Source organism: Ammospiza caudacuta, chromosome 3 (assembly GCF_027887145.1).
Source record: "Ammospiza caudacuta isolate bAmmCau1 chromosome 3, bAmmCau1.pri, whole genome shotgun sequence".
In the NCBI taxonomy this organism is placed as follows: Eukaryota; Metazoa; Chordata; class Aves; order Passeriformes; family Passerellidae; genus Ammospiza; species Ammospiza caudacuta.
In genome coordinates, this window is record NC_080595.1 from 60,452,690 (window position 1) to 60,472,500 (window position 19,811).

The following is a 19,811-nucleotide window of genomic DNA, read 5'->3' on the forward strand; positions in this document are numbered from 1 at the left end:
GCCAGCTCTGCTGTGATTGGCCATTAATTACAAACAAGCAGATGAGGCCAATCACAGATGGACCTGTTGCATTCCACAGCAGCAGATAACCATTGTTTACATTTTGTTCCTGAAGCCTCTCAACTTCTCAGGAGGAAAAAATCTTAAGGAAAGGATTTTCATAAAAAGATGTCTGCAACAGACATGGACAGCTTAAACCACTCTTGAATTCCAGGAAGAGCCCAAGGAATGGTACATCCACATCTGAATGTGTCCTACTTGCTTAGACTTGTATTCCAGAGCTGTCAGCTTTTTGTACAAAGCTTGAGTAGCCACATTCAGACACATGAATTTGCTTATCCAGTTTGTCCCTATGAAGCCAGCAGAAGCTAGGCAGCTGTCGAGGGGCTGGGAGCCAGCTACAGAACAGACTCTACTGTTCCTGAGAACAGCCAGCCAATCAATCACATGCTTTATTCAATGCTCTATGATGAATACTTCATAGGAACCAGCTTCAGGGGAAACTCCATATAATAAATGTTGGCACCACTACCAACATTTGATATTTTCCACTTGCAAATGGTCTTTGAAACAAACTGCACTGTGCTTCCAGAGTTTCTGAGCAAACATGCTCAGACAGTAAGTAACTATAATCTAGAGCTGCAGGAAAAGGAAATGGAGGGTAAAAATGCTTTCTCATCCTCCAGAAAATAAAAGGGGTACAAGACAAATTAGGAACGTGAATATGGGTGTTAAGAGAGACCTTTTGGAGGTCTGCCATTAACAGAGAAGGAGAGATGTGAGCTAGGGCAGTGCTGGGATTGTGCGTCAGGGAGATGTGGGAGTTACCTGAGACCAATGGACTTTGTTTTACTGTAACCTCTCCATGTGCCTGACACAAGACAGAAGAGCTGCCAAATGCCAAGACCTTCACTAGAACTCTGCTTCCAGTGGCCAGAGAGTTTCTCTCTGATGTGGTAGCACAGATGGTAGTAAGCAAGAGGAAGATACTTAGGTATGGTTAAGACATATTCCCACAGGAGGAACAGTTGAAAGCAAGGAGATTTGAGTGTCCTTCAATGGCCAATAAAATTGGGACAGGCCCATAGCAGACTGCAGCTGTCCCAGGAAAGATTTGGAGATGAGAAGACAGTCCAAGGATGGGATGGTTAAAAATCCATTGTCTTTCCCTTGAGGTTGGTGCGAAAAAGAAGTAGCAGAAAACTTGGCATCCAGTGTGTGGAAAGCCAGCTTCTATAAAAGTGGGAGGAAGAAGAGTTAATTGCTGAGGGAGGGAGGCAGAACTTCACACTGGGAGGTTTTACTTATTTTATGGAGCTTTTTCTGGACTGTAGAACTTTTATGGGTCTCTGAGGCAACATCTGAGCTAGCTAAAAGTCCTGCTGAGCTGGAAAGAGCTCAAATGTGCAGGGAGCTAGAGATAAGAAAAAATATTTAACCCAATTCATATTTCCCCTTTTTGTAATCCACACATTATTCACATGCCGATAATTGCTCTTTCCACTCCATCCCCCACCAATAAACCTTTCAAAACACTAAACCATCAGATTTTTTTCCCTAAAGGACATTGTAAAGGTCCTTAATATCTTACACTGAAAAATAATTTTGCATTCCTAAGCCTTGCCATTTCCAAGATGTTTAGGACAGGGATAAAAATCCATCAAGAAATGAAAAGTCTTCAGCATGGTTTGGGATTTCAGTGGTTTCACTGTTTAGCCTGTGCTGAGGAGGCATTCCAAAGTACACAGCTCCTGCTAATGCCACTGCCAGAACACTACTCCTTCATCCATGTTTTAAATAGACCTTCCAAGTAAATGAAGTAGGAGAAAGGGCCAAGAGTGGAAAGTGCAAAGCCCTTACAGAGCCAGAACATTCTGAGGTGGGTATCTATGTTACAGCCAGACCATGGCTGGCCAGGATGGGTTCGTGTCTGCCCTGTACTGCCAGTACAGCACACAGTGGTGGTATGGAGCAGCTCTAATGCTGTGCTTTTAAAGCCAGATCACTTTCCTCTGTGATTGAGACATCCTATTCCAGGTCCAGGCCTCCCTTGCCTCCTGCAAGTCACAGGTAAGTTTGCTGTAGTAAGTAGTTTCTACGACTGTAGTTCATTTTCCATTTTATAAATACAATGCTGAAACTAGAAGGCTATTGAAATTCAGACCCACATTAAACACCCTGTTTGGCACTTTGAGGTACTATAACAAGCCCTTTAGAAATCTATGGAGTGCAGCAATCACCAAAAGAGCCCCAGCACCCCCATCTCTATTAAGTCTCACTATGAATCCAGTGTTTACAAAGACTTGTTCTGAATTTAGCACCTTCTGTCAAGGAAATGCTGAGTTATATGAACACTTTTGAAATGTGATGTTTTCTTCAGAGCAGGGGTGAGGAACATGTTCCTTGCTGAGAGCCAAGTAGGCCCAAGCACTCTGGCAGGCCAGGTTCCTTGATGATGTCCAGTAATGGAATGGCATGAGCACGGAGGGAAGTCAGATGGCTGGGGACTGTAAGACTGATGTCACAGACCACAGCTGTCTCCTGGACAACCTGGTCACCCATACCTTCCTTCACAAATTAGACCAGAAGGTGTGGGGGGCTGCTCTCAGGTCTCACTGAAACTCTCTTCTGCAAGCTGAGCAAATCCAGCTCCCTCACTTCTACTCACAAGAAAAGTGCTCTAGTCCTGACCATTCTAGTGGCCTTCCACTGAAATTTCTTCAGCTTATTGATGTGTTCCTGGTATTGGAAGCTTCAGAACTCCATGTGGTATTCTGCACATGGTCTGTTCAATGCTGAGTGGAAAAAGCAGACTCTTCTTTGAATGAGGGCTGTGCTTCTGCTCACACAGCCCAGGTAGCTACTGGCCTTCTCTGCTGCCCTTGGACAGAAAGGACAAGAGAACAGTCCTGCTCATGCTTTGTGGAGGGACGGAATGTAAGAAAACAAAGATAATTCATAGGTAGTCTCACCCCTGAGGAGTTGCAGCTGTACTAATCACCAAAGATTAGGAACAGGCCTGCCCTTAATAGGCCACAGCTGTGTCCAATAAGAAGATGAGTTCTACAAAAAAAGTGGGTTAGCTGGGTGAGGAGAGATGATGGAATTTGTTGGTTGTGTTGTGAAGTAGAAGGAGTTAGTGATGTGAGGAGCTGTCTGTGAGAAATCACCAAGAAGGTATGGGACTTTTGCAATAAGATGACAACAGTGCTTAAATTAGTCACTAATTTTATCCTGACAGGCCTGAGAGCAAAATTTGGATCAGAGTAAACAGCTTTCAGCCTCAGTACTTGAGTTCTGTCTCCCTTCATGAGCTAAGGAGAAGAGCAACAGGGGGATGCAAAAACCAAATTAAAAAAATAGTTAAAATACTTGAACCAAAACCTGATGAATCTGTAAACTGCTAACCACTAAAACTTCAAGGGATGAATGTAGAGGAAACTTCTGTTTATCTGATTCATGCAGCTAAACTCACCTCCCAGCCCTACACCAAGACCTTTCTGGGCAGGGGCCTCCTCCCTGTGGAGGTGCAAGACCTGTGGAGGTCCATGGTGCTGTCAGCCTGAATCTTCAACTGCTCATCCATTTTCCTACACATCCATGTGATTGGTGCACAAAACACTAGCCATGGGTTTTCTGGGACTTAATGGACCTGCACTCTACGTTTCCCTCAAAGCTCTGTCTTCTGAGGTCCCCATGCTCCCTTGTAAGTGTGTCCATATACTGAGCTGCACGACGGTACAGAGTCCCTGCTTACAGTGGAGCTGTATCCAGCATTGTAAGACACAAAAGAGATACAGAAGTTCAGAGAGGTGGTGAAATGTTGGCTTTAAGAAGTCAGTGAGAGCCAAAGGAAAATGTTTTTATTCCTTCATCAAGCTGAGCTGACTGTTTACATCTGTGATTCCTTCTTCACATACTTATGGTCATGATGCTGCTTGGGAAACACTTGCATGGGCTTGAAGTGAGCTGCCTACAGGATCCTGAAGGCCTTGGGGGACTGTTGCCACCAGCCAGCAGGACAATGGCATTACTCTGATGAGAAGCCTTGGAGCAGTGTCGTGCTGAATTTCAGGAAACAAGAAGACTGAAGTTACAAATCTGCTGAAGGGCTGACTGCAATGAACCTGGAAAGGTTGGCCATTTCTGGTACTGTATCATATTCTTTCCATCTGCAACTACAGATTGCATTCTCAGCAAAGTTTGGTTAATTTAATTTCCAGTGGTTTTTTTCTTCTTCGTGATGCTCTTTGCTCTTCAGGGGTGTGACTAATAGCAGAAATGTTACAATTCTTTCCACTTACTTACTGCTTGTATTTGCATCCAAGCATTGTCCATCCACAAGGTTTATGTAAGTATAACCAGCATTTTGCTGGCCATTGCCAAAAATATCCTTATAGCTAAACCATCTGAAACACTTTCACACAAGAGCAATTTCCACAGGTGATTTCTGTGTGGTCCTGGGAATCTGCAGAGGTTCTGGCTGACTGGAAGCTGGTGAACACTGTCTCAGTTTTCAAGAAGGGAAAGGAGGAGTGGCTGAGGTCACTTGGTTTGTTCAGCTTGGAGAAGAGGAGACTGAGGAGAGACCTCATTGTGGTCTTCAGCATCCTCACGAGGGGAAGCAGAAGGGCAGGTACCAATCTCTTCGCTCTCGTGGCCAGTGAGAGGACTTGAGGAAACAGCGTGAAGCTGAGTCAGAGGAGGGTTAGGACAGGTATCAGGAAAAAGTTTTTCACCCAGAGGGTGGTTGGGCACTGGAACAGGCTCCCCAGGGAAGTGGTGACAGCACCAGCCTGACAGAGTTCAAGAAGCATTTGGACACTGCTCTCAGGCACAGGGTGTGACTCTTGGGGTGTCATGCACAGGGCCAGGAGTTGGACTCGGTGATCCTGATGGCTTCCTTCCAACTCAGCATATCCCATGTTTGTATGATTTATTGACTTATGGGCATTTGCAGGATCAGTACATGAATTTATTTAAGAAATTTCCAACTTAAATGGAGGAGCTATGTCTCTATGGATCCTGGAAAATATTTCAGGTCATTCAAGATAAAGATTCTGAACTCTTTTCAGGAGTGAGAATCTATTCCTGGACATAGAGACTGCAAGCACAAATGAAGTACTGACTTAATTTAGAAGAGAGATTGGAAAGAGAGAAGAGCTTAGATAGCCCTTAGCCTTAGAGTGTGCTATTTAAATATTGCAACTCACACAAAATCACCAAGAGTTAGTCTATTTCTCACTCCAAAGATAGTTGTGTAAATTAAACATTTTTTTAAACAACAAATTCACACTTCTCCTCATTTACATTCTTGAATTGGAGCATTTTGCTCTCACAATGTTTCCCATAAGATTGCAACAGCTGAGCTCAAGAAATTGAATGCCTCTGATACACTTCTGCTACTTTGATTTCAGAAGTTAGAGGGCAAGCAGAACACCAAGCACTGCAAGAATTGCCCTCAAAGATGGCAAACTTGTCCCTAAGAGCTGACAGTGCTTCATTTGGGTAACACTTGCATGACAGCTCCATCTTCCACTGAACTAACTGCATCTGTCATCCCTGTAGGGGTAGAGATGGCTCAGTGATCACAGGGAGGACAGAGCTGCAGTGTCTTCCCTCTTTGGTGCCTGCTCCTCCAGGCAGGAATAGTTGTATAAATTACAATTAAAATGAGCCTGAACTACTGACTCCCTTCCAGCTCAGTCCAGAGATTAGGTGATTTATGCTTTTACAGGCTGGATGAACTGCAAGCATCCTGGCAGGTATTACTCACATTCCAGCAGGTAGCTCTCAGCACCTGAGTGCAAGCTGAGCTGTTGCCTTTTTAGCTAGGCTTGTTAGCACTGATTTGGGAGAGGTTGCTGGAAAGGAGCTTTCTCCCTCTCCCTTTCTTAACAATGACAGCTTAATGTTTAACTAACTGTTAATCACTTCCTACACACTAGTTTCTGTACTCGCAGATATTTTGGATGGGTTAGATCAGCATGGTTTGCTGTGGCTTGTGGAAAAAATTCAGCTTGTGGAGCTGAATATAGTCAATGTCCTAAAGGCAGCCACATCCAGCCCTGCAGGCTCGTTTCACTTCTGGTGCCACTGACACATCCTGGGCAGCGTGGCTGTGCCTAGGAGCACTGTGGTTCTGCCTGCTGTAATGGGGCCAAAGAGGGAAGTTACTCTGCTGTCCCTGCATTACAGAAACCTGGGGCTGTGCTGACACCAGCATTCAGCTGCAGCAGGAGTGTGGTTTTGAGGTGTGTTTTTGTGCCTTCCCTGTGCACAACCTGCAAATATTTGTACTGCAGACTGGCCTCAGGGAACTCAGACTGGCAGGTGAAATGAGTCTGAGAAGGGTCCCTGGGAGTCCTTGGAGCATGTGCCACATCTCCATGGGCATCTGAACCAGGCTGGAGGAGAGCTGAGTGCTGTGAGGTGGGTCCTCAGCACTGACCCAGTCCCAGATCTATTCCAAGTGTGCTGCACTGCATGTTGGTGCAGACAAAGTCATGGCCTCCTCAAAAATCCACCTTGCTTATCAAGAACAGAGTTTTGAAAATAGCTGAGCATTCCTTGGAACAATTACATACAGCAACAGGAAAGCTAGGAAATAATAACTAAAAACTAATCCTGCACACAGAGAGTGAATCTGGGAAATCTGGTTTGGATAAAGGCAGCCCAGCCCCGACCTTTCACCGAGTTTCAAGCTGCAGTCTCATGCAGTTCAGAGAAATATGTTCACCTTGCCCTGCTCTGACCTCCTCCAGAACCACTTCTACTCCTAAGAGCCTTCTGCTGCTTTTTACTGCTTTAAAATCACCTTGGAGCATCCCTGTGCAAGCACAGGATCTTTGTGGGTACTTCTGCCCCACTTTAAGATCTCAGAGAAACTTGTCTGAATTTATGCTGTGATGCCTGATCTAGTCCAGCTAACAATCATATGCTGGAGAACTAGAATCTATGGAAATAGTTTGAACACAAAAATTAGGGGTAAAATCTTGCCCTTACTGATGTTCATAGGAGACTTTCCATAATTTTTGGCTGGGTGAGGTTTCAGCCTGCAGCAGTGCTTGCCTCTAACATCACTGTGAAGAATGAATGTGGAGTCACAAGGTTTTTAGCAGACTTCAAAACTAAAATGGGAAAGAAATGCATGCTAGTCAGTGTTAAAGAAATTTGTCAACCTGATATTTATTTTAGAACAAACAAGATAATTTCCCTCTGTTCTCCCCACCTTAAATGGCTAAAACATTTCCTTGCAAAGAAATCAATATTTCCAATAATTTTGCCACACAACCATGAAGAACCTCAATGTTCATCTAGCATTCTCCTAGACAGGGGGTCTCCAGCACCTGCAGCACAGCTGGCTGGATTTCCTGTGCAAAGGAAAGAAATTGACAGGTTTTGTGAAGAGACTTATCCCATCCTGAAGTGGGGGAGGGAGGTAGCTCTAGGCCTACACCTGAGTGCTGGTGCCTGCTGCTTCCTTGAGGTAGGACTCAGATGCCTAAACAAGGCCCCCTCCCTAAGGTGCAGAAGTGTATGTTGTGTGGTCCCTAGAGATGAGCCTGGGAACCTGTGGGTCACCTGTAGGTCTGGTGTTTTACCCCACAGCCCCACAGTGTGCTTATCCTTAGGCATCCATATTTAGGCAAGGGAGTGAAGGTGAATGCATGGGGTCTGCAAAATTCTTCCTTGCAGCACCCCTGACACTCATCACTGTGAACCCTGCACTATGGTAGGACCAAAATCTTTGTCTTCATTGATTTTGGTGTATCAGATGCACAGTGAGAATAAAGGCAGAGTAATTAGGCCTGTATTTGCCAATAGCCTAGTCAGTGAAACCAAGAGATATCCCAGACTGTTGCCTCCACAGGGTCAGAGAGAGAGCACCACCAATACCTTAGAAATCCCCACTTGCCAGAGGACCACTTTTGAAATAGAGATGTCTTAAAATTAATGCCAAGGACAGCAAACACATGTAGGCTAAAGGACAAATTGCTGGATGATTGCAGACACAGGCTTTCTCTGTTATTTCAGAATCCAAATGCCATAAGGTTTGTTACCAGTTTCAGACTTCAGTGATTTTTTTTTTCTTGACTGGAGAGGAATGATGAAAACCAAGAAATTAGTAATAATGTTCTGCATCTGCTTGACAATCAATTTCTCTTTGCTTTAAGTGTGTTCAGCAGCTCTACATCCCTACTGAGTCAAGGATATTTAGTGAGCAGCAAGGGTGAAATATATTAACTTCTAAATAGCTCCATTAAAATTGCAATGAGAAAAACAGAGAGAGAAAACTTCAAAGTTCTAACTCTTGTATGAGTTGGCATGTTCCCCTTTGTTTATTATCTGTACTGGTACAGTGCCTGCATCAGGGAGCACTAGCCTGCTGTGCTTTGGAAAAGGGCTAACAAATGTGTCCCTGCTCTGTGGCCCTGACAAGTAAAGTCAGAGAGGAAGTGTAAAATTGATGGAATTCAGGTGACACGTAATTGAGAGAAAGATAAGCTTTAGGTCAAGCTTGTGGAAGAGAGAGAGAAGGTAGAATCTTTGTTTTCAAATGACAAAGCTGTAGGAAATGGAACACAGTGTAATCCATTTTCAGCACTGATTTTCTTTAAGACATTAAACAATAACTTTTGTTCTCAGTATCTTTTTCTATTGTGGTGGTTTCCTTTTGGGAGCAAATTGCTCAACTTGTGTATGGTCCGAGGGCCCATTCCTGATATGAATGATGTGTGCACACAAGGGCTGGGTGGGAGAGGCTCCTCCAGCCCTATAAGGACTGTCAGGATCTGACATTCTTTTCTGACTAGAAAAGAAGAAATGTTGAAGTCCTGGAAGAAAAGAAAAATTATACATAACCATTTCAAAGGAAATGAACACTTCACACTGAGTGACTGGATTCTCTATTTTCCAAATCTTTATTTTGATTTTGACCTTTCAAAAAATGTTTCCAAATGTTTTTTATTTTTTCTCAAATAACAAATCTTTCAAAAGGGAATGCCATTTCAAATGCTAGAAAGGAAATCCTTGGGATGCCAGAGAGTCCAAATGTTCAAACTATTCCCCAACTTTTCTTTTTGCGCCGAGCCGTACAGGGGTGTGGGGACTCTGTGCAGTGGCAGCTCCCTGTCAAGATGTGGGGAAAGCTAGAGACAGGGGTTTGCCCATGGCATGGCTCTGGTCAGCTTCAGGAGGACCCTCACCCAACCACCCATGTTGCCTCCCACTCCATGCAGAAGATGAGGTTTTGTGTGGGTGAGGTTTTGCCCCAAAGCCATAAGGACTTTTCTTCCTTCCAGCAGCTGTGTCAGCAGTGACAGCTGGAGATACTTAGAGTATTCAACAGCCCCATTTTGTTCCCGTTTGCTTCTGACCACATTAACCTCTCTTAAAAGGCAGGTGTTGCATCCTGTTCCTTTCAGACAGGACCCACATGTTCACTCACTGTAGAGATGGGGGTTTCCCTGCTCACACTGGCTGCCACTGTATCATTTCAGAGAAAATTGCTGTGAAACGGCAGCCAGCAGAACCATGGTAAAGCTGCCAGGGAAACATCCTTGGTTCTTAGGGAGAAGTAGCTACCTGGAGGGTTTTAATGATATCAAAGACTTTCTGAACTGATCCTCAAATGGTAATTCTTATCATTAGGGTTGCATCTCAGAATGATATGTAAAACAATTCCATTGTTTTTATCCACCTGCCTATCATAATCAATGATGCTCCAGCTTGCCCTCTCTGAAGTACAATTCATGACATCTTGAAAGCCCTAAACTGAGTTGGATCGCATTCCCGGCATCTTCCAGGCATCCCAAATCTGAGTTCCCAGAACCGCTCTCCCTAAATCCTTCCAAGCTGGGCTCCCTTACTCAGTGGTTTTGGCTGCCACAGGGAATTTGTGGCTTGAACCTTGATGGAGTCTGAGTTCTGCTATCAATCAAAGGAACATTTTACTGATGCTGTGAAAAAAAGAGAAAGAAAAAAGATAAATGGAAAAAGGAAAGAAAAAAAGAAGATGAAAAGAAAAAAAATAGAGGATAGCATGTAAATTTGGAAAGTATTGTGACTTGGGAAGCAAGTATAGATTGGAGATTTAAGGAAAATCCCACAGCGTTTATGTCCCAAGACTTCACCCTTCTGAACTGGAAAGGACAATAATGACAGAATGAATCTTGGAAAGAGTTACTGGCTGTGAGGTGTTTATTTCCACTCCATCAAACAAGTGAAATACTGGACCGTAGTCATTTCCATTCCAGAAAGTTATCTATGCAAGTAAATGGGAGAAACTCAAGTCCATCAGAGGAGGATGAGTCCTTATGGCAATCAGCAGTTTTGTAGCTCATTATCTCTTTCAGCTCATAACATTGTTTTCCCCATAAATATTTCAGCATCCAGGAGAATGTGGTGGGAAGCCAGAAGCCCAGCATGCATTCAAACCTTCTGTCATAAACTTGGTCTCACACTGAAGTTGTCCTGAAGCCTGACCCAACTGTGAGTATCATCTTACACAAGCTTGAAGACAGGAGGACAGCTGGACACCTTCAGATGCCCAGCGTAGCTGTCTGCCTTAGCCAGATAGTCTGATGCACAGAGATGGAGGGTGAACCTGGCTCCCACCCCTCTATCTGGACAGCAGAAGTGAAACCAGGCATCTGCCTGCTGGTGGTGGTGGCAAGTTGAAATAATATCACACGTTTTCACATTTTATCCACGTGGCCACTGAGAAGCAACATTCCCAAACAGACTACTTCAGATGCTTAGAAACAAGTTCTACAGGGGAAACACCAGCATATTTTTGCATAAAATGTAGCTGAGCTTTCTCCCTTTCCTTGCAGTGGATGCCCTGCTCCTGCTCACCACCTCACTCTCCTTCCATTCCTTTCCAAACTTTCATTTTTCACAAAACTATACAAGCAGTGTTATTCCTTACATGGAACAACAGTGCAACAAGCAAAAGAACCTCAGTTATGACCAGGCATCCTTCCAAGGAAGAAGAAAATTAACAACTGTGGCTCCAAAACTCTTGGAAGGGCTGTGTTGAACATATGTCTGTGGTAAACAGAAATTTCCAAACCTTAATAAAACACCTTCCTTCTTATAACACAGATGGAATTACTGGAAACTTACTGTGCCTGGTAATTGATCAAGCTGTTTAAAATAGTAAGAGAAAACATCAGTTGCAATGTCAGTGAAAAATATTTGCGAAAGTGCTGATGAATATGATTTTAATCCCATATAAAATTCTGGTGAGAAAAAGGAAATTTGTATTGGATACTCTCCACAGTAAACCTAAATTTTTGCTTGGTATTAATCCACCCTGAATAGCTTCTGATCTGATTATATTTTACAATAATGTGGGAAGGCACACAAGGCAAATCATTCATTGTGCTTTGTTCAGGTAACTTTTCCCATGAAAAGAGAACAGGAAATTAATGCTGGGGGGGAAAATATATATATATATATATATATATATGGACTTCCCTGATCATTTTAAACCTTCCACAGTCCCAGAGGAGAAGGTGGTAACAAATGAGTGGTCCTCCACTGGGAGACTGGTACATTTCACAAGCAAGACCCAGCCCTGCCAAACCCTTGAAGGAGGCAGACATTACAAAGACTAGTTTAAGATTCTGGTTTGGTTTCTTGTCCTTGGAGGGGCTGTGGGGTGTAATTGCAGATTCAGCTGGGTTTTTGCAAAGCTAATGCAGAACTAAATATAATGAGTAAATTTCAGAAAAGTTTAAGTCTGGCTTCCATTTTTGTTCTCCTAAGTCAGGAAATTAGATTTCCATGGGAACATCTACATAGACCTTGGTTTATTCAGCCTAGAGGAGATTGAAGGGAAAACTAATACCAGTCTACAGCTTCCTCACAAGGGGAAGTGGGGGTAGGTCTCCTTCTCTCTGGGCACCAGCTGTTAGACCTGATGGAATTATATGAAACTCTGTCACAGGCAAAGTTTCTTCACCCAGAAGGTGGCTGGGCACTGGGATAGGCTCCCCAGGGACATGGTTACAGCACCAACCCTGACAGAGTTCAAGAAGCTTTTCAAGAAGCTCTCAGGAACACAGTGTGATTCTTGGGGTTGTCCTGTGCAGGGCCAGGAGTTGGACTCAATAAATGACCATTGTGGGCCCCTTCTAACTTATGGTGTGCTATGATTGAGTGATGATTCTATAGCAGAGCAACGTGAGTACAGACATACATAAGACGACCTGAGCAAGGTGACCTGAGGACCAGAAACAGGGCAGCCATTGCAGCATGAAGGCTGCCATGAATTGCTTTGGAGATGCCTGGCTCAGCTGAGGTGAAGGTGGCTGTCTTCCCCTTCCCTATAATCTCTGAAGAAAACATACTCCCCATACTTCAGTCCCATCAGCCCCTTCCCCAAAAGCAGAGGCTGGGGTGTGGACACCAGACTTTTCCATGGAAAGGTCCCTGGGAAGGGTTGTAATTACAGGATGCAAAGACAAAGTGGTCATGTTCTCTGCTGCTAGGACTCTTGTTTGCCTGACTCATCTGAACCTTAAAATATTGAGTATCACCTCTCATTTTTTGTGGCATTCCCACTAGAAGCAGCATTGTTTAGTTCATAACATTATGGGTCCCACTTATTTTAATGATGTAAAAAGCTCCATTTGCAAACAATTATGATTTGGGTATCTAAAGCAAAGATGAGAAAGTGCACCAAAAAAAAAAAAAAGACCCTCAGCTCTCTCAGATTTAAATATTTCTCATTTTATGCTCTGGATATGAAAATGAAACTTGGAGGAGATGAGAGTGGAAATGACAGTGCTCTTTTGAATTACAAATTGCAGTTTGTTACAGGAGCACTGAAGAGACATTATCAGCAAGGTGTCTATAATTTGTTGACATGTACAACAATTTGGAATTAGGTACATTTTAATATAGATGCTTACTTTAATCACAGTGTGCTATCAAGGATTTTCATGCTGGGATTTGACCTCTTCTCTGTGTGAATTCTGTGTTCCCTAGTACCAGAAAGGCTTATAAACACTTTCAGCTGCCCTTAGGATTGGAGCTGGTGCTTCTGCACAATGGTGGAGGAAAGGTCTGTGAAGAGCCATGCAGCCCTGTAGCTTTTTGACTTCAGGAACACCTTTCCCTTCCATTCATTTTTTCATCTATTTGTGCCGTTTCAGTTTTCCTTTATTACCCATTTGCAAAAACTCTTCTGTAAGGAAACAACAGAGTAGGAAAAAATCTCTTTCATAATGCTTCCTTCTACCATGCAAGCTGTGACCATTTTAAATCCCCAGGACTGGGGGTGATGAAGTTTATCAGGTGAAATCACAGGTGTTTCTCCTATTATTTAAAGTATTGTTCTTGAGAGGGAAGGGTGCAAAGCTGCATCTCAGATTTGGCCTTTTGACTAGCAGGGAGTTTTGGTTTCTGTTCTCTGTGGTTGTTACATATTTTCACATACCACATCCAGCATTAGAACTAGTATTGTAAAGAGTGCACATTGAGCCATTTAATAACATGTTATGGTTTATCTTCTGCATTTGTGTGGCATCCATTAAAATGTGCATTTGGCCTGGACTGTCCAAGAAGTGGGCACTGCAAGAGTTCCAACTCTGCTTCAGGAAGAGAAAAAGATTCAGAAAGTTAGTTATGGGACCAGTTCCTGAGTAGTGTCCTCCTGAGGTGGCAATTCACACTAAATGAAGGTAGTGAAACACACAACCAGTTCACATATCTGATCACAAAATCACCAGGAAAAAGTCAAGTTAAAAATTGTCTCAAGATCATGCCTCATAGGAAAGAAATCCTCTATTCATTCTTAGAAATATGTAGGTCAGCATGGGGAAATAGGGAAATTGCCATGGGGAAATTGAGGATGGGGAAATCTATTGGAGGCATCAAAAATCCCTGCCTCAGTTGCCAGAGTTTGGCTCATTGCAAACCAACCCTCACCATATTCCCTCAGTGTGGCAGAAGAGTATGAAAACAGACGTGAAATCTGAGCATTGCTAAACTACCTGAAATGTGAAATTGCTTTAGAGAAAATTTCTAAAGAAAGAGGTGGGAGAAAAACAGCGCTCTTTATAAAATTGTCTTCTTTTTCTCAAAAGAATGGGATGGCAATAGTCAACTTGATTTGCCTTGCTAAATCTCTGAAGGCTCTGAAACAGTGAAACCCACCTCTGGTGTTGTCTGGTACAATTAAGCAACGTTGGGTCTGGAAAAACCTGGGCCTCTGGGTCCTGTCTTTGGGACTGGCTGGTGACCAGGGCTGGGCTGTGTGTGCTGGAATGGGTGGCAGACCCCACATACTGAATGCTGGTAGCCACAACCCCTTACAGCAAATTTCAGACCTTCAGCAGGTAAAGCCCGAAGCCAGGAATTCATCATATGCCTCAGGAAAGCAGAAGCCAACATCAGGTACTGCCAATGTCCTCAGCCCATGTAACAGCAGAGGATTAATTAGTTAAAATCAAGATGGGCATTTCAACTTTCTCCAGAGTTGCAATGAAATAGTCTGTAAAGCAGCAGGAGTTACCCTTCTGCCACATTGAAATTTCAAACCTGGAGGAAGCCTGGCTGTGATACTGATGCTCACCAAGCTGGGCCCACAGTGATCTGTTCAGAAGGGGGCTTGTTTCCCTCTTTTTGCCTCAGACATCAGAAACAGTTGATGGGGCTGTCCTGCAGAGACCAGGAGCAAGACTTAACTCCACATTGAAGTGCCTGGGGCAGGGTGTGACACACCCTGTGAGTGTACACATGTGCCACACTGTGGCTGGCCAGGTATGGTGCAAATTCACCCACGAGCATCTGAGCCTGCTCAGTCTCTCCAGATGCATGAACTGGAGGGTGGAGACACACACAGGCACAGCCCATCCCCAACCTGCTCCCTGTGGTTTTCCTCTTGCCAGAGGTGTGCTGCCTCTGTACCCCTTGCTGCATTTCATCTCTTCAGGGGCCGAGGACTGGGAACAGCCACTCCTGCACGCTGCTGGACACTGCTGGCTGGCAGCCCCTTGGCCTTCTGCTGCTCTGTGACCAGTGGGTGAAGTCATGCAATTGTCTGCAGCAGGGAGAAATTTGAGACACCAGCCCAGCTCTAGGCTGTAAACACATCCATCTTAGTGCTGTTGTCACTTGCATGATTAAAAGGGGGAAAATGGAAAGAGACAAAATGTCTTTGGAAGACCAACTTGGTGAAATGGGAAAAAAAGATCAAAAAGGAGCTTGATTAATGGACTTGCATCCAGGCCAAGAGATACATACACTGAGAAGTGCTTTGACTTATTCCTGTCCACTTCTCATTTTGAGGCACATTGAAGTAGGGCTTGAGTGGCTTGTGCCACGTGCACACTGACACTGCACCAGCAGGGACGAGGAGATTTACACAGACTCGTGTTCCCTTGCCATCTCTCTTTCCTTGTCTGTCTCAAGAGGGATCTGGACAGGGATGGGAAGCAGAATCTGATAAACTTTGGTGTTATGTCTCCATTCCTGTCACACTAGTTTCCAGTTTCTTGTAGCCCTGAAGTGACTATGGCCCAGGATGAACAGTCAAAACTGCTAGAGCAAGTAATGAAGTGAAAACTTTGCAGTCACTGAAAGCTGTCTCTCACATTTAGGCATCATGCTGTCTCTTTCCCAGACTTGGCAGGAGCATGAAAAATTACGTGTCCAACAACACCTCAGCAGTGATGAAAGTGCAGAGTTCTGTGCATTGCTTAGTAAAACCTTCAATTCTGCTGTCCAGGAGAAATTCTGAGCCTTCATTTGGAGAAGATGAGCAAAAGATAATCTCTCAGTGTGGACTCTCCTGCCTGCCTGGATATTAACAGCAATGGATAAGGTGGGCTCTTTCTGTGTGAGGTTTGCTAAAGACTAAAAGCAATACTGTCAAAGAGCTCTTTTGGTAAAGCTTGGCTGAACAGTGGAGTGACAATCTTTGTCACAAAGCTTTGGCTTCATTCCCATACAGCTGTTCAATACTTTCCTTCCCAGCTATAAAATGTAAGGTTCTAGTTTTACTAGCTGGAAAATGCCATCAGGATTTTATGCAGAGATTTCGCTTGCAGTTTTGCCTTGTTAAAAGTTTGGTTTGTTTTCCAAGTCAGAAGACCTTGTTCTAATGCAGGTCTAAAGAGCATATAGGCTGTCAGCACTACCCAGAACTATTTTTTCAACTTGTCATGTACTAGAAAGACGACTTCTTCAACCCCTTTCCCAGGGGAATTCTGCTGGTGGAGTTAGAAGAAGGCAGAGCAGCCTTAGAGTGAATGGACAAGCTGTTAACCTATTCTTCTTGCAACATCATATCAGAAATACATTGAGGGCCTCTTTCACTAATTGACTCTAACCATGGAAGACATCCAGTCATTTCTAAAAAGAGTATGTCATGGCTTTTGCTTTTAAGAATCTGCAAATGTCTGGATGCCCAGAAGAACAGATGCTGAGGCTCATCAGTAGCTTGAAAGCAAGGAGCTACCACTGGCAGGCAGAGCTGTGAGAAGTCACATAATGGAAAAAACAACACATTTTCCATGTAAAACTTCTCTGTTAAGTAGAACACGGCTGCATGAATTTTTTAAGTATTAAATAGTCTTCAAATCTCATTCCATCTCCCAGAAAAGAGGAAATATAAACAGGCCAAATGCTGGGAAGATGGAGGAGATGGAACTGATGACTTGCAATCTGGTTGCGAGGAGACCTGTGCACCATGAGTGATCAGAGATATTGTGTTGAGTACACGCTGTTGAATTTCTTATCTGGCAGGCACAAGCCATGGGGCTGAATTCTGGCTGATGTGAGGCTTGCTGAAGCAACCGTGTTCGTGCCAACATGCAGAGCCATATATTTGTACATGGCAGCTAGCCTTGGCATAGCACATGTGATCAGTCCTGCCTTCCCCTCCCCACCCCAAGGGACATAAAATCTGCATTCCTGTAGGCTGAAACACATCTGAATGAATGAACAAATGAATGACAGAATGGATCTGAAGGGCATTGCATTGCATGGCCAGGGACATGGTCCAGTTGATGTGACTGAAGGAAGTCGCTTGGAGGACAGTTTCCCTTAGGGCAAGAGCCAGTTGTAGAAATGGAGGATCTCTGACATGACCCCATTATGTATCCCTAGGGAAGGCTGGAAGCTCCATTTCCCAAAGAGGAAGGAATAGTAGAAGTGCCTTCCAACTCAGCTGTTCCCAAACTTGCTAGCATGGCAGCTTGTCAAACTCAAGCTGCCACCCACATTGGGCACAAATCCCCCTGGCTTTGCCTTTCCAATAAACACCCCAAGCCTGTTTCCAGAGAAAGTCTCTGCCTGCTGGCTGAGGCTGCCTGTGATATGGCTTGCACCAGCCTGGCCCCCCGATTCTTTTCCTTAGACGAAAGGGCTTGACAGCTCTTCAGTCTGGCAGCTCATTCTTCCATGGCTTAAATGAGGCCTGTAATTGTTATAGGCTAAAGTATTTAATTTTGGATTGCAGAAGCAGCCAGTAATTGGATAGGAAAAGTAGGGGTATTTATATTGCCTGTCAAATCGACCTCCCTCTTCCTCTGCCTCTCTCTTCTCCCACAGTATCTCATTTGTGACTTTCCTCTACTTCTCTCCTCATTGGCTCCAGGTACCACCTCATCCTCCTGCAGAGGTCCATATGGCTTTTCCTTCTCCTGCCTCCCCAGTAATGCCAAATTTCCCCTACTCTCTTTCCTAGGGGTGCCAGATGCCATCTCCCTCCCTGCCTGGTGCGTTGCCCTCCCAGCCCAGGGCACACAGTGGTGGCTGAGTGCTGCTCCTACCATGGCCAGTGACCCTGCCTGCAGAGCCAGGTCAGCCAAACTGGAAATGTCAGTCTGAGAGGATTTTTAAATTGCTTTCATTTTTCAGTCTGACTGAATAACACAGGCACAGTTCCACAGCAGAGGAGACTCGTGTTGTTAAGCAAGCAACAGCCCAAGGAAGGCCAGGAGCCTTCCCAAGTGCAGAAAAAGTTTCAGCTCAGCGAAGCCATAACAAATGTATTTCAAGTCAGGGAAGTGATTAAGTGGTCTGCTGTGTCAGAGCTTCAAATTCTGCCACTTCAGGACAGAAAAGAAAGACATCTCAGCAAAATGGAGCCAACTTTCTTTCACAAAACTTGTGATATTCTGGATACAGTCTCAGAGAACAGCTGCCAAGTACAAAGACCTATATGACTGCATGTTGATATCAATGTGCTTATTCATCAAGCCCATTCCTTCATGGGGTTTGCTTCCCTGAGAAGATTTTTAAAAGTGAGAATTCGTCACAGAAAGGAAAAATTTTAATTCTGCTTGAAGCAAGTTATCAGAGCAGAAAAGGAAATTTCACGTGCAGGGTCAACTGCCAAGCTGTGCTTTGCTCTGCTCTGGGCTGGCAAAATGAGAAGCAGGTCTGTGTCAAGGCCTTTTTTGCATCAAAAGGCCTCAGGAAGGCAGCTGGGGCAGTGCTGAGGCATGGCATGGCAGGCAGAGCTGAGCACAGCGGTCTCCTCTGCTATCAGAGGCCACAAAGCACCCACAGGTTGCATGGTGGGCTGGTGTGCTACTGGTCATGGTGCTGGTTTTAGTCTGGGAAATGCTGGTTTCCGCTCCTGTCCCAATGGCCTAGCACTGTATTTTGCTGGACAAGACAACATTTTAAGGCACTCTGCAAATTTCTTTGTTTAATCAGGCCCTGGCAATCTCAGTGCTGAGACCTGCTGATGGTTTGCTCAGGTACACTGAACTCAACAATAATGATTGCAAACAAACTGAGAGGTTACTGCTTGACACAGATCTTCAGATCTCCAGCATGTCTACCAGGATAAATTAGCCTTGTGCAGGTGCTTAATTTTTACTTTTCCTTCTGGGCCTTTTGTATAATAACAGTGTAATGGAAATATCCCTGTAGGGTCCAAGGCCAAGGCAAGATTTTTGCATTATAAACCACCACAATTTCAGAGCAAGGAGGTTGCTCTGGAGGCTTTGAGATGAAAGGTGCTGGCTGAGTTGGCAGGTGCATGCTGACACTCAGTGCTGTTCAAGCCCCCAGGACTTCAAAGAACAGAGACAAACTAGGAGCTGAGGAGAAGAGGGAGAGTGGAAAGCAGCTTAAGCAGCTGTGTCACTTGGCAAGGCATTTTATGGGCAGCATCACACATGAGCCTGGCAGCACAAGGCAGACAGGATTCTGCTCCTGCCCCAAGCAGAACTTGTGCAGTTGGTAGGGTGGCTGTTTCTGGTGTGTCATGTTGATGCCCTTTAGGCTTGTGGCTGGATCCCTGGGCTGGTGCCTCAGTTTGAAGGAGCCAGCCATCCCACAGACCAGGAACAGAACACACTTCTGGCAACAAGGCTTTTCCATTCCACTTTGGTGAATGAAGTACCCTCTGTCCTCATGTTAAAACCATGAGTTGGTTCTTTGCTTGCACAGCAGTGGCATTGCAGGCTGGAGCTGCCCTTGCAAGGCAGAGTTGGACCAAACCCCTGGGCCCTGGTTTTGCCAGCTCCAACAAGCCAAGCAGGCTTTCTAGCTTAACAGCTGTCTCCCAGTGAAACAGATGTGGAACACACTTTGAGGGGCAGCAGTAGGTTGCCTGCAGTTTAAATCTGCTAACAGCTGAGGTGCTCTGGCACAGGGCTGTGCAGGCGGAGAAGCCAGTCCCAGCAATCTGCCACCAGGGGCTGAGCTGCAGTCAGTGCTGAAGCCCAGCTCAGTGAGATGCTCTGCACTCCCCCCACCATGGCCAGGGAACAGCTCAGCTCTGAAGGCTGCACTGCTCCTTGGGCATTACTGCATGGGTGTTATGGGTTTTTCCCCAT